Here is a 12581-nt window from a genome sequence, read left to right on the forward strand (position 1 = left end):
ACCACCCTTTCCCTCTTGGCGTCGCGCCAGGCACAAAAATGGCTATATTTCTGGAGACTGGTCCCACGCCCAAAGAGCCAGCAGGGAAAACTATGCCTTGTTCTAAATCTCTTTGGGAACGGCTTGCATAGCCCCACACAAACTGGGGGCTGCAGGCATTCCTGCTCTCTTCAGTCTCAAAACCACCCTTTCCCACTTGGCGCCGCGCCAGGCACAAAAATGGCCATATGTCTGGAGACTGGTCCCACGCCCAGAGAGCCAGCAGGGAAAACTATGCCTTGTTCTAAAGCTCTTTGGGAACCACTTGCGTGGCCCCACACACCTGGGGGCTGCAGGCTTTCCTGCTGCCTTCAGCCTCAAAACCACCCTTTCCCACTTGGCGTCGCGCCACGCACAAAAATGGCTATATTTCTGGAGACTGGTCCCACGCCCAAAGAGCCAGCAGGGAAAACTATGCCTTGTTCTAAAGCTCTTTGGGAACCGCTTGCGTGGCGTCACAGACCTGGGGGTTGCAGACTTTCCTGCTACCTTCAGACTCAAAACCACCCTTTTCCCACTAGGCCCCGCGCCAGGCACAAAAATGGCCATATGTCTGGAGACTGGTCCCACGCCCAAAGAGCCAGCAGGGAAAATTATGCCTTGTTCTAAAGCTCTTTGGGAACCGCTTGCGTAGCCCCACACACCTGCGGGCTGCAGTCTTTCCTGCTGCCTTCAGCCTCAAAACCACCCTTTCCCACTTGGCGTCACGCCAGGCACAAAAATGGCCATATGTCTGGAGACTGGTCCCACGCCCAAAGAGCCAGCAGGGAAAAATATGCCTTGTTCTAAAGCTCTTTGGGAACCGCTTGCGTAGCCCCACACACCTGGGGGCTGCAGGCTTTCCTGCTCTCTTCAGCCTCAAAGGCACCCTTTCCCACTTGGCGCCGCGCCAGGCCCAAAAATGGCCATATGTCTGGAGATTGGTCCCACGCCCAAAGAGCCAGCAGGGAAAACGTTGCCTTGTTCTAAAGCTCTTTGGGAACGGCTTGCGTAGCCCAACAGACCTGGGGGCTGCAGGCTTTCCTGCTGCCTTCAGCCTCAAAACCACCCTTTCCCACTTGGCGTCGCGCCAGGCACAAAAATGGCCATATGTCTGGAGACTGGTCCCACGCCGAAAGAGCCAGCAGGGAAAACTATGCCTTGTTCTAAAGCTCTTTGGGAACCGCTTGCGTGGCCCCACACACCTGCGGGCTGCAGACTTTCCTGCTGCCTTCAGCCTCAAAACCACCCTTTCCCACTTGGCGTCGCGCCAGGCACAAAAATGGCCATATGTCTGGAGATTGGTCCCACGCCCAAAGAGCCAGCAGGGAAAACTATGCCTTGTTCTAAAGCTCTTTGGGAACCGCTTGCGTGGCCCCACACACCTGGGGGGTGCAGGCTTTCCTGCTGCCTTCAGCTTCAAAACCACCCTTTCCCACTTGGCGCCGCGCCAGGCACAAAAATGGCCATATGTCTGGAGATTGGTCCCACGCCCAAAGAGCCAGCAGGGAAAACTATGCCTTGTTCTAAAGCTCTTTGGGAACCGCTTGCGTGGCCCCGCACACCTGGGGGCTGCAGGCTTTCCTGCTGCCTTCAGCCTCAAAACCACCCTTTCCCACTTGGCGCCGCGCCAGGCCCAAAAATGGCCATATGGCTGGAGATTGTTTCCACGCCCAAAGAGCCAGCAGGGAAAACGATGCCTTATTCTAAAGCTCTTTGGGAACCGCTTGCGTGGCCCTACAGACCTGGGGGGTGCAGGCTTTCCTGCTGCCTTCAGCCTCAAAACCACCCTTTTCCCACTTGGCCCCGCGCCAGGCACAAAAATGGCCATATGTCTGGAGACTGGTCCCACGCCCAAAGAGCCAGCAGGGAAAACTATGCCTTCTTCTAAAGCTATTTGGGAACCGCTTGTGTAGCCCCACACACCTGCGGGCTGCAGTCTTTCCTGCTGCCTTCAGCCTCAAAACCACCCTTTCCCACTTGGCGTCGCGCCAGGCACAAAAATGGCTATATTTCTGGAGACTGGTCCCACGCCCAAAGAGCCAGCAGGGAAAAATATGCCTTGTTCTAAAGCTCTTTGGGAACCGCTTGCGTAGCCCCACACACCTGGGGGCTGCAGGCTTTCCTGCTCTCTTCAGCCTCAAAGGCACCCTGTCCCACTTGGCGCCGCGCCAGGCCCAAAAATGGCCATATGTCTGGAGATTGGTCCCACGCCCAAAGAGCCTGCAGGGAAAACGTTGCCTTGTTCTAAAGCTCTTTGGGAACGGCTTGCGTAGCCCAACAGACCTGGGGGCTGCAGGCTTTCCTGCTGCCTTCAGCCTCAAAACCACCCTTTCCCACTTGGCGTCGCGCCAGGCACAAAAATGGCTATATTTCTGGAGACTGGTCCCACGCCCAAAGAGCCAGCAGGGAAAACTATGCCTTGTTCTAAAGCTCTTTGGGAACCGCTTGCGTGGCCCCACACACCTGCGGGCTGCAGACTTTCCTGCTGCCTTCAGCCTCAAAACCACCCTTTCCCACTTGGCGTCGCGCCAGGCACAAAAATGGCCATATGTCTGGAGATTGGTCCCACGCCCAAAGAGCCAGCAGGGAAAACTATGCCTTGTTCTAAAGCTCTTTGGGAACCGCTTGCGTAGCCCCACAGACCTGGGGGCTGCAGGCTTTCCTGCTGCCTTCAGCCTCAAAACCACCCTTTCCCACTTGGCGCCGTGCCAGGCCCAAAAATGGCCATATGTGTGGAGACTGGTCCCACGCCCAAAGAGCCAGCAGGGAAAACTATGCCTTGTTCTAAAGCTCTTTGGGAACGGCTTGCGTAGCCCCACACACCTGGGGGCTGCAAGCTCTCCTGCTGCCTTCAGCCTCAAAACCACCCTTTCCCACTTGGCGCCGCGCCAGGCCCAAAAATGGCCATATGGCTGGAGACTGGACCCACGCCGAAAGAGCAAGCAGGGAAAACTATGCCTTGTTCTAAAGCTCTTTGGGAACCGCTTGCGTAGCCCCACAGACCTTGGGGCTGCAAGCTCTCCTGCTGCCTTCAGCCTCAAAACCACCGTTTCCCACTTGGCGCCGCGCCAGGCCCAAAAATGGCCATATGTCTGGAGACTGGTCCCACGCCCAAAGAGCCAGCAGGGAAAACTATGCCTTGTTCTAAAGCTCTTTGGGAACCTCTTGCGTAGCCCCACACACCTGGGGGCTGCAGGCTTTCCTGCTGCCTTCAGCCTCAAAACCACCCTTTCCCACTTGGCCCCGCGCCAGGCCCAAAAATGGCCATATGTCTGGAGATTGGTCCCACGCCGAAAGAGCCAGCAGGGAAAACTATGCCTTGTTCTAAAGCCCTTTGGGAACCGCTTGCGTAGCCCAACAGAGCTGGGGGCTGCAGGCTTTCCTGCTGCCTTCAGCCTCAAAACCACCCTTTCCCACTTGGCGCCGCGCCAGGCACAAAAATGGCCATATGTCTGGAGATTGGTCCCACGCACAAAGAGCCAGCAGGGAATTTTATGCCTTGTTCTAAAGCTCTTTGGGAACCGCTTGCATAGCCCCACAGACCTGGGGGCTGCAGGCTTTCCTGCTGCCTTCAGCCTCAAAACCACCCTTTCCCACTTGGCGCCGTGCCAGGCCCAGAAACGGCCATATGTCTGGAGACTGGTCCCACGCCCAAAGAGCCAGCAGGGAAAACGATACCTTATTCTAAAGCTCTTTGGGAATCGCTTGCGTGGCCCCACACACCTCGGGGGTGCAGGCTTTCCTGCTGCCTTCAGCTTCAAAACCACCCTTTCCCACTTGGCGCCGCGCCAGGCCCAAAAATGGCCATATGTCTGGAGATTGGTCCCACGCCCAAAGAGCCAGCAGGGAAAACTATGCCTTGTTCTAAAGCTCTTTGGGAACCGCTTGCGTGGCCCCACAGACCTGGGGGCTGCAGGCTTTCCTGCTGCCTTCAGCCTCAAAACCACCCTTTCCCACACGGCGTCACGCCAGGCACAAAAATGGCCATATGTCTGGAGATGGGTCCCACGCCCAAAGAGCCAGCAGGGAAAACTATGCCTTGTTCTAAAGCTCTTTGGGAACCGCTTGCGTGGCCCCACACACCTGGGGGCTGCAGGCTTTACTGCTGCCTTCAGCCTCAAAACCACCCTTTCCCACTTCGCCCCGTGCCAGGCACGAAAATGGCCATATGTCTGGAGACTGGTCCCTTTCCCAAAGAGCCAGCAGGGAAAACTATGCCTTGTTCTAAAGCTCTTTGGGAACCGCTTGCGTGGCCCCACAGACCTGGGGGTAGCAGGCTTTCCTGCTGCCTTCAGCCTCAAAACCACACTTTCCCACTTGGCGTCGCGCCAGGCACAAAAATGGCCATATGTCTGGAGATTGGTCCCACGCCCAAAGAGCCAGCAGGGAAAACTATGCCTTGTTCTAAAGCTCTTTTGGAACCACTTGCGTAGCCCCACACACCTGGGGGCTGCAGGCTTTCCTGCTCTCTTCAGCCTCAAAGGCACCCTGTCCCACTTGGCGCTGCGCCAGGCCCAGAAAAGGCCATATGTCTGGAGATTGGTCCCACGCCCAAAGAGCAAGCAGGGAAAACTATGCCTTGTTCTAAAGCTCTTTGGGAACCGCTTGCGTAGCCCCACACACCTGGGGGCTGCAGGCTTTCCTGCTGCCTTCAGCCTCAAAACCACCCTTTCCCACTTGGCGCCGCGCCAGGCCCAAAAATGGCCATATGTCTGGAGACTGCTCCCACGCCCAAAGAGCCAGCAGGGAAAACTATGCCTTGTTCTAAAGCTCTTTGGGAACCGCTTGCGTAGCCCCACAGACCTGGGGGCTGCAGGCTTTCCTGCTGCCTTCAGCCTCAAAAACAACCTTTCCCACTTGCACAGCGCCAGGCACAAAAATGGCCATATGGCTGGACACTGGTGCCTTTCCCATAGAGCCAGCAGGGAAAACTATGCCTTGTTCTAAAGCTCTTTGGGAACCGCTTGCGTAGCCCCACACACCTGGGGGCTGCAGGCTTTCCTGCTGCCTTCAGCCTCAAAACCACCCTTTCCCACATGGCGTGACGCCAGGCCCAAAAATGGCCATATGTCTGGAGACTGGTCCCACGCCCAAGAGCAAGCAGGGAAAACTATGCCTTGTTCTAAAGCTCTTTGGGAACCGCTTGCGTCGCCCCACACACCTGGGGGCTGCAGGCTTTCCTGCTGCCTTCAGCCTCAAAACCACCCTTTCCCACTTGGCGCCGCGCCAGGCACAAAAATGGCCATATGTCAGGAGACTGGTCCCTTTCTCAAAGAGCCAGCAGGGAAGACTATGCCTTGTTCTAAAGCTCTTTGGGAACCGCTTGCGTGGCCCTACAGACCTGGGGGCTGCAGGCTTTCCTGCTGCCTTCAGCCTCAAAACCTCCATTTCCCACGTGGCCCCGCGCCAGGCACAAAAACGGCCATATGTCTGGAAGTTGGTCCCACGCCGAAAGAGCCAGCAGGGAAAACTATGCCTTGTTCTAAAGCTCTTTGGGAACCGCTTGCGTGGCCCCACAGACCTGCGGTCTGCAGACTTTCCTGCTGCCTTCAGCCTCAAAACCACCCTTTCCCAATTGGCGTCACGCCAGGCACAAAAATGGCCATATGTCTGGAGATTGGTCCCACGCCCAAAGAGCCAGCAGGGAAAACTATGCCTTGTTCTAAAGCTCTTTGGGAACCGCTTGCGTAGCCCCACACACCTGGGGGCTGCAGGCTTTCCTGCTGCTTTCAGCCTCAAAACCACCCTTTCCCACTTGGCGCCGCGCCAGGCCCAAAAATGGCCGTATGTGTGGAGACTGGTCCCACGCCCAAGAGCCAGCAGGGAAAACTATGCCTTGTTGTAAAGCTCTTTGGTAACGGCTTGCGTAGCCCCACACACATGGGGGCTTCAGGCTTTCCTGCTGCCTTCAGCCTCAAAACCACCCTTTCCCACTTGGCCCCGCGCCAGGCACAAAAATGGCCATATGTCTGGAGACTGGTCCCACGCCCAAAGAGCCAGCAGGGAAAACTATGCCTTGTTCTAAAGCTCTTTGGGAACCGCTTGCGTGGCCCCACAGACCTGGGGGGTGCAGGCTTTCCTGCTGCCTTCAGCCTCAAAACCACCCTTTCCCACTTGGCCCCGCGCCAGGCACAAAAATGGCCATATGGCTGGAGATTGGTCCCACGCCCAAAGAGCCAGCAGGGAAAACTATGCCTTGTTCTAAAGCTCTTTGGGAACCGCTTGCGTGGCCCCACACACCTGGGGGCTGCAGGCTTTCCTGCTGCCTTCAGCCTCAAAACCACCCTTTCCCACTTGGCGTCGCGCCAGGCACAAAAATGGCCATATGTCTGGAGACTGGTCCCACGCCCAAAGAGCCAGCAGGGAAAACTATGCCTTGTTCTAAAGCTCTTTGGGAACCGCTTGCGTAGCCCCACACACCTGGGGGCTGCAGACTTTCCTGCTCTCTTCAGCCTCAGAGGCACCCTTTCCCACTTGGCGCCGCGCCAGGCACAAAAATGGCCATATGTCTGGAGATTGGTCCCACGCCCAAAGAGCCAGCAGGGAAAACTATGCCTTGTTCTAAAGCTCTTTGGGAACGGCTTGCGTAGCCCCACAGACCTTGGGGCTGCAAGCTCTCCTGCTGCCTTCAGCCTCAAAACCACCCTTTCCCACTTGGCGCCGCGCCAGGCACAAAAATGGCCATATCTCTGGATACTGGTCCCACGCCCAAAGAGCCAGCAGGGAAAACTATGCCTTGTTCTAAAGCTCTTTGGGAACCGCTTGCGTAGCCCCACACACCTGGGGGCTGCAGGCTTTCCTGCTGCCTTCAGCCTCAAAACCAACCTTTCCCACTTGGCCCCGCGCCAGGCACAAAAATGGCTATATTTCTGGAGACTGGTCCCACGCCGAAAGAGCCAGCAGGGAAAACTATGCCTTGTTCTAAAGCTCTTTGGGAACGGCTTGCATAGCCCCACACACCTCGGGGCTGCAAGCTTTCCTTCTGCCTTCAGCCTCAAAACCACCCTTTCCCACACGGCGTCACGCCAGGCACAAAAATGGCCATATGGCTGGAGATTGGTCCCACGCCCAAAGAGCCAGCAGGGAAAACGATGCCTTATTCTAAAGCTCTTTGGGAACCGCTTGCGTGGCCCCACAGACCTGGGGGCTGCAGGCTTTCCTGCTGCCTTCAGCCTCAAAACCACCCTTTCCCACTTGGCGCCGCGCCAGGCACAAAAATGGCCATATGTCTGGAGATTGGTCCCACGCCCAAAGAGCCAGCAGGGAAAACTATGCCTTGTTCTAAAGCTCTTTGGGAACCGCTTGCGTGGCCCCACACACCTGGGGGCTGCAGGCTTTCCTGCTGCCTTCAGCCTCAAAACCACCCTTTCCCACTTGGCGTCGCGCCAGGCACAAAAATGGCTATATTTCTGGAGACTGGTCCCTTTCCCAAAGAGCCAGCAGGGAAAACTATGCCTTGTTCTAAAGCTCTTTGGGAACCGCTTGCGTGGCCCCACAGACCTGGGGGCTGCAGACTTTCCTGCTGCCTTCAGCCTCAAAACTACCCTTTCCCACATGGCGTCACGCCAGGCACAAAAATGGTCATATGGCTGGAGATTGGTCCCACGCCAAAGAGCCAGCAGGGAAAACTATGCCTTGTTCTAAAGCTCTTTGGGAACCGCTTGCGTAGCCCCACACACCTGGGGGCTGCAGGCTTTCCTGCTGCCTTCAGCCTGAAAAGCACCCTTTCCGACATGGCGTCACGCCAGGCACAAAAATGGCCATATGGCTGGAGATTGGTCCCACGCCCAAAGAGCCAGCAGGGAAAACTATTCCTTGTTCTAAAGCTCTTTGGGAACCGCTTGCGTAGCCCCACACACCTGGGGGCTGCAGGCTTTCCTGCTGCCTTCAGCCTCAAAACCACCCTTTCCCACATGGCGTCACGCCAGGCCCAAAAATGGCCATATGTCTGGAGATTGGTCCCACGCCCAAAGAGCCAGCAGGGAAAACTATGCCTTGTTCTAAAGCTCTTTGGGAACCGCTTGCGTGGCCCCACACACCTGGGGGCTGCAGGCTTTCCTGCTGCCTTCAGCCTCAAAACCACACTTTCCCACTTGGCCCCGCGCCAGGCACAAAAATGGCCATATGTCTGGAGACTGGTCCCACGCCCAAAGAGCCAGCAGGGAAAACTATGCCTTGTTCTAAAGCTCTTGGGGAACCGCTTGCGTAGCCCCACACACCTGGGGGCTGCAGGCTTTCCTGCTCTCTTCAGCCTCAGAGGCACCCTTTCCCACTTGGTGCCGCACCAGGCCCAAAAATGGCCATATGTCTGGAGATTGGTCCCACGCCCAAAGAGCCAGCAGGGAAAACTATGCCTTGTTCTAAAGCTCTTTGGGAACCGCTTGCGTAGCCCAACAGACCTGGGGGCTGCAGGCTTTCCTGCTGCCTTCAGCCTCAAAACCACCCTTTCCCACTTGGCGTCGCGCCAGGCACAAAAATGGCTATATTTCTGGAGACTGGTCCCACGCCGAAAGAGCCAGCAGGGAAAACTATGCCTTGTTCTAAAGCTCTTTGGGAACCGCTTGCGTGGCCCCACACACCTGCGGGCTGCAGACTTTCCTGCTGCCTTCAGCCTCAAAACCACCCTTTCCCACTTGGCGTCGCGCCAGGCACAAAAATGGCCATATGTCTGGAGATTGGTCCCACGCCCAAAGAGCCAGCAGGGAAAACTATGCCTTGTTCTAAAGCTCTTTGGGAACCGCTTGCGTAGCCCCACAGACCTGGGGGCTGCAGGCTTTCCTGCTGCCTTCAGCCTCAAAACCACCCTTTCCCACTTGGCCCCGCGCCAGGCACAAAAATAGCTATATTTCTGGAGACTGGTCCCTTTCCCAAAGAGCCAGCAGGGAAAACTATGCCTTGTTCTAAAGCTCTTTGGGAACCGCTTCCGTAGCCCCACACACCTGCGGGCTGCAGACTTTCCTGCTGCCTTCAGCCTCAAAACCACCCTTTCCCACTTGGTGCCGCACCAGGCCCAAAAATGGCCATATGTCTGGAGATTGGTCCCACGCCCAAAGAGCCAGCAGGGAAAACTATGCCTTGTTCTAAAGCTCTTTGGGAACGGCTTGCGTAGCCCCACAGACCTTGGGGCTGCAAGCTCTCCTGCTGCCTTCAGTCTCAAAACCACCCTTTCCCACTTGGCGCCGCGCCAGGCTCAAAAATGGCCATATGGCTGGAGACTGGTCCCACGCCCAAAGAGCCAGCAGGGAAAACTATGCCTTGTTCTAAAGCTCTTTGGGAACCGCTTGCGTAGCCCCACAGAGCTGGGGGCTGCAGGCTTTCCTGCTGCCTTCAGCCTCAAAACCACCCTTTCCCACTTGGCGCCGCGCCAGGCACAAAAATGGCCATATGTCTGGAGACTGGTCCCACGCCCAAAGAGCCAGCAGGGAAAACGATGCCTTGTTCTAAAGCTCTTTGGGAACCGCTTGCGTGGCCCCACAGACCTGGGGGGTGCAGGCTTTCCTGCTGCCTTCAGCCTCAAAACCACCCTTTCCCACTTGGCGCCGCGCCAGGCACAAAAATGGCCATATGGCTGGAGATTGGTCCCACGCCCAAAGAGACAGCAGGGAAAACTATGCCTTGTTCTAAAGCTCTTTGGGAACCGCTTGCGTGGCCCCACACACCTGGGGGCTGCAAGCTTTCCTGCTGCCTTCAGCCTCAAAACCACCCTTTCCCACATGGCGTCACGCCAGGACCAAAAATGGCTATATTTCTGGAGACTGGTCCCACGCCGAAAGAGCCAGCAGGGAAAACTATGCCTTGTTCTAAAGCTCTTTGGGAACCGCTTGCGTGGCCCCACACACCTGCGGGCTGCAGACTTTCCTGCTGCCTTCAGCCTCAAAACCACCCTTTCCCACTTGGCGTCGCGCCAGGCACAAAAATGGTCATATGTCTGGAGACTGGTCCCTTTCACAAAGAGCCAGCAGGGAAAACTATGCCTTGTTCTAAAGCTCTTTGGGAACCGCTTGCGTAGCCCCACACACCTGGGGGCTGCAGGCTTTCCTGCTGCCTTCAGCCTCAAAACCACCCTTTCCCACTTGGCGCCGTGCCAGGCCCAAAAATGGCCATATGTCTGGAGACTGGTCCCTTTCCCAAAGAGCCAGCAGGGAAAACTATGCCTTGTTCTAAAGCTCTTTGGGAATCGCTTGCAAAGCCCCAGAGACCTGGGGGCTGCAGGCTTTCCTGCTGCCTTCAGCCTCAAAACCACCCTTTCCCACTTGGCGTCGCGCCAGGCACAGAAATGGCCATATGTCTGGAGATTGGTCCCACGCCAAAGAGCCAGCAGGGAAAACTATGCCTTGTTGTAAAGCTCTTTGGGAACCGCTTGCGTGGCCCCACAGACCTGGGGGCTGCAGTCTTTCCTCCTGCCTTCAGCCTGAAAACCACCCTTTCCGACATGGCGTCACGCCAGGCACAAAAATGGCCATATGTCTGGAGACTGGTCCCACGCCCAAAGAGCCAGCAGGGAAAACTATGCCTTGTTCTAAAGCTCTTTGGGAACCGCTTGCATAGCCCCACACACCTGGGGGCTGCAAGCTTTCCTGCTGCCTTCAGCCTCAAAACCACCCTTTCCCACACGGCGTCACGCCAGGCACAAAAATGGCCATATGTCTGGAGATTGGTCCCACGCCCAAAGAGCCAGCAGGGAAAACTATGCCTGGTTCTAAAGCTCTTTGGGAACCGCTTGCGTAGCCCCACACACCTGGGGGCTGCAGGCTTTCCTGCTGCCTTCAGCCTCAAAACCACCCTTTCCCACTTGGCGTCGCGCCAGGCACAAAAATGGCCATATGTCTGGAGATTCGTTCCACGCCCAAAGAGCCAGCAGGGAAAACGATGCCTTATTCTAAAGCTCTTTGGGAACCGCTTGCGTGGCCCCACGGACCTGGGGGCTGCAGGCTTTCCTGCTGCCTTCAGCCTCAAAACCACCCTTTCCCACATGGCGCCGCGCCAGGCCCAAAAATGGCCATATGGCTGGAGATTGGTGCCTTTCCCAAAGAGCCAGCAGGGAAAACTATGCCTTGTTCTAAAGCTCTTTGGGAACCGCTTGCGTGGCCCCACACACCTGGGGGCTGCAGGCTTTCCTGCTGCCTTCAGCCTCAAAACCACCCTTTCCCACTTGGCCCCGCGCCAGGCACAAAAATAGCTATATTTCTGGAGACTGGTCCCTTTCCCAAAGAGCCAGCAGGGAAAACTATGCCTTGTTCTAAAGCTCTTTGGGAACCGCTTGGTGGCCCCACAGACCTGCGGGCTGCAGACTTTCCTGCTGCCTTCAGCCTCAAAACCACCCTTTCCCACTTGGCGTCGCGCCAGGCACAAAAATGGCCCTATGTCTGGAGACTGGTCCCACGCCCAAAGAGCCAGCAGGGAAAACTATGCCTTGTTCTAAAGCTCTTTGGGAACCGCTTGCGTAGCCCCACACACCTGGGGGCTGCAGGCTTTCCTGCTGCCTTCAGCCTCAGAGGCACCCTTTCCCACTTGGTGCCGCACCAGGCCCAAAAATGGCCATATGTCTGGAGATTGGTCCCACGCCCAAAGAGCCAGCAGGGAAAACTATGCCTTGTTCTAAAGCTCTTTGGGAACGGCTTGCGTAGCCCCACAGACCTTGGGGCTGCAAGCTCTCCTGCTGCCTTCAGTCTCAAAACCACCCTTTCCCACTTGGCGCCGCGCCAGGCCCAAAAATGGCCATATGTCTGGAGACTGGTCCCACGCCCAAAGAGCCAGCAGGGAAAACTATGCCTTGTTCTAAAGCTCTTTGGGAACCGCTTGCGTAGCCCCACAGAGCTGGGGGCTGCAGGCTTTCCTGCTGCCTTCAGCCTCAAAACCACCCTTTCCCACTTGGCGCCGCGCCAGGCCCAAAAATGGCCATATGTCTGGAGACTGGTCCCACGCCCAAAGAGCCAGCAGGGAAAACTATGCCTTGTTCTAAAGCTCTTTGGGAACCGCTTGCGTGGTCCGACACACCTGGGGGCTGCAGGCTTTCCTGCTGCCTTCAGCCTCAAAACCACCCTTTCCCACTTGGCGTCGCGCCAGGCACAGAAATGGCTATATTTCTGGAGACTGGTCCCACGCCCAAAGAGCCAGCAGGGAAAATTATGCCTTGTTCTAAAGCTCTTTGGGACCCTCTTGCGTGGCCCGACACACCTGCGGGCTGCAGGCTTTCCTGCTGCCTTCAGCCTCAAAACCACCCTTTCCCACTTGGCGTCGCGCCAGGCAGAAAAATGGCCATATGTCTGGAGACTGGTCCCTTTCACAAAGAGCCAGCAGGGAAAACTATGCCTTGTTCTAAAGCTCTTTGGGAACCTCTTGCGTAGCCCCACACACCTGGGGGCTGCAGGCTTTCCTGCTGCCTTCAGCCTCAAAACCACCCTTTCCCACTTGGCGCCGTGCCAGGCCCAAAAATGGCCATATGTCTGGAGACTGGTCCCTTTCCCAAAGAGCCAGCAGGGAAAACTATGCCTTGTTCTAAAGCTCTTTGGGAACCGCTTGCGTAGACCCACACACCTGGGGGCTGCAGGCTTTCCTGC

This window comes from Chroicocephalus ridibundus, chromosome 7 (assembly GCF_963924245.1).
Source record: "Chroicocephalus ridibundus chromosome 7, bChrRid1.1, whole genome shotgun sequence".
Taxonomy (NCBI): domain Eukaryota; kingdom Metazoa; phylum Chordata; class Aves; order Charadriiformes; family Laridae; genus Chroicocephalus; species Chroicocephalus ridibundus.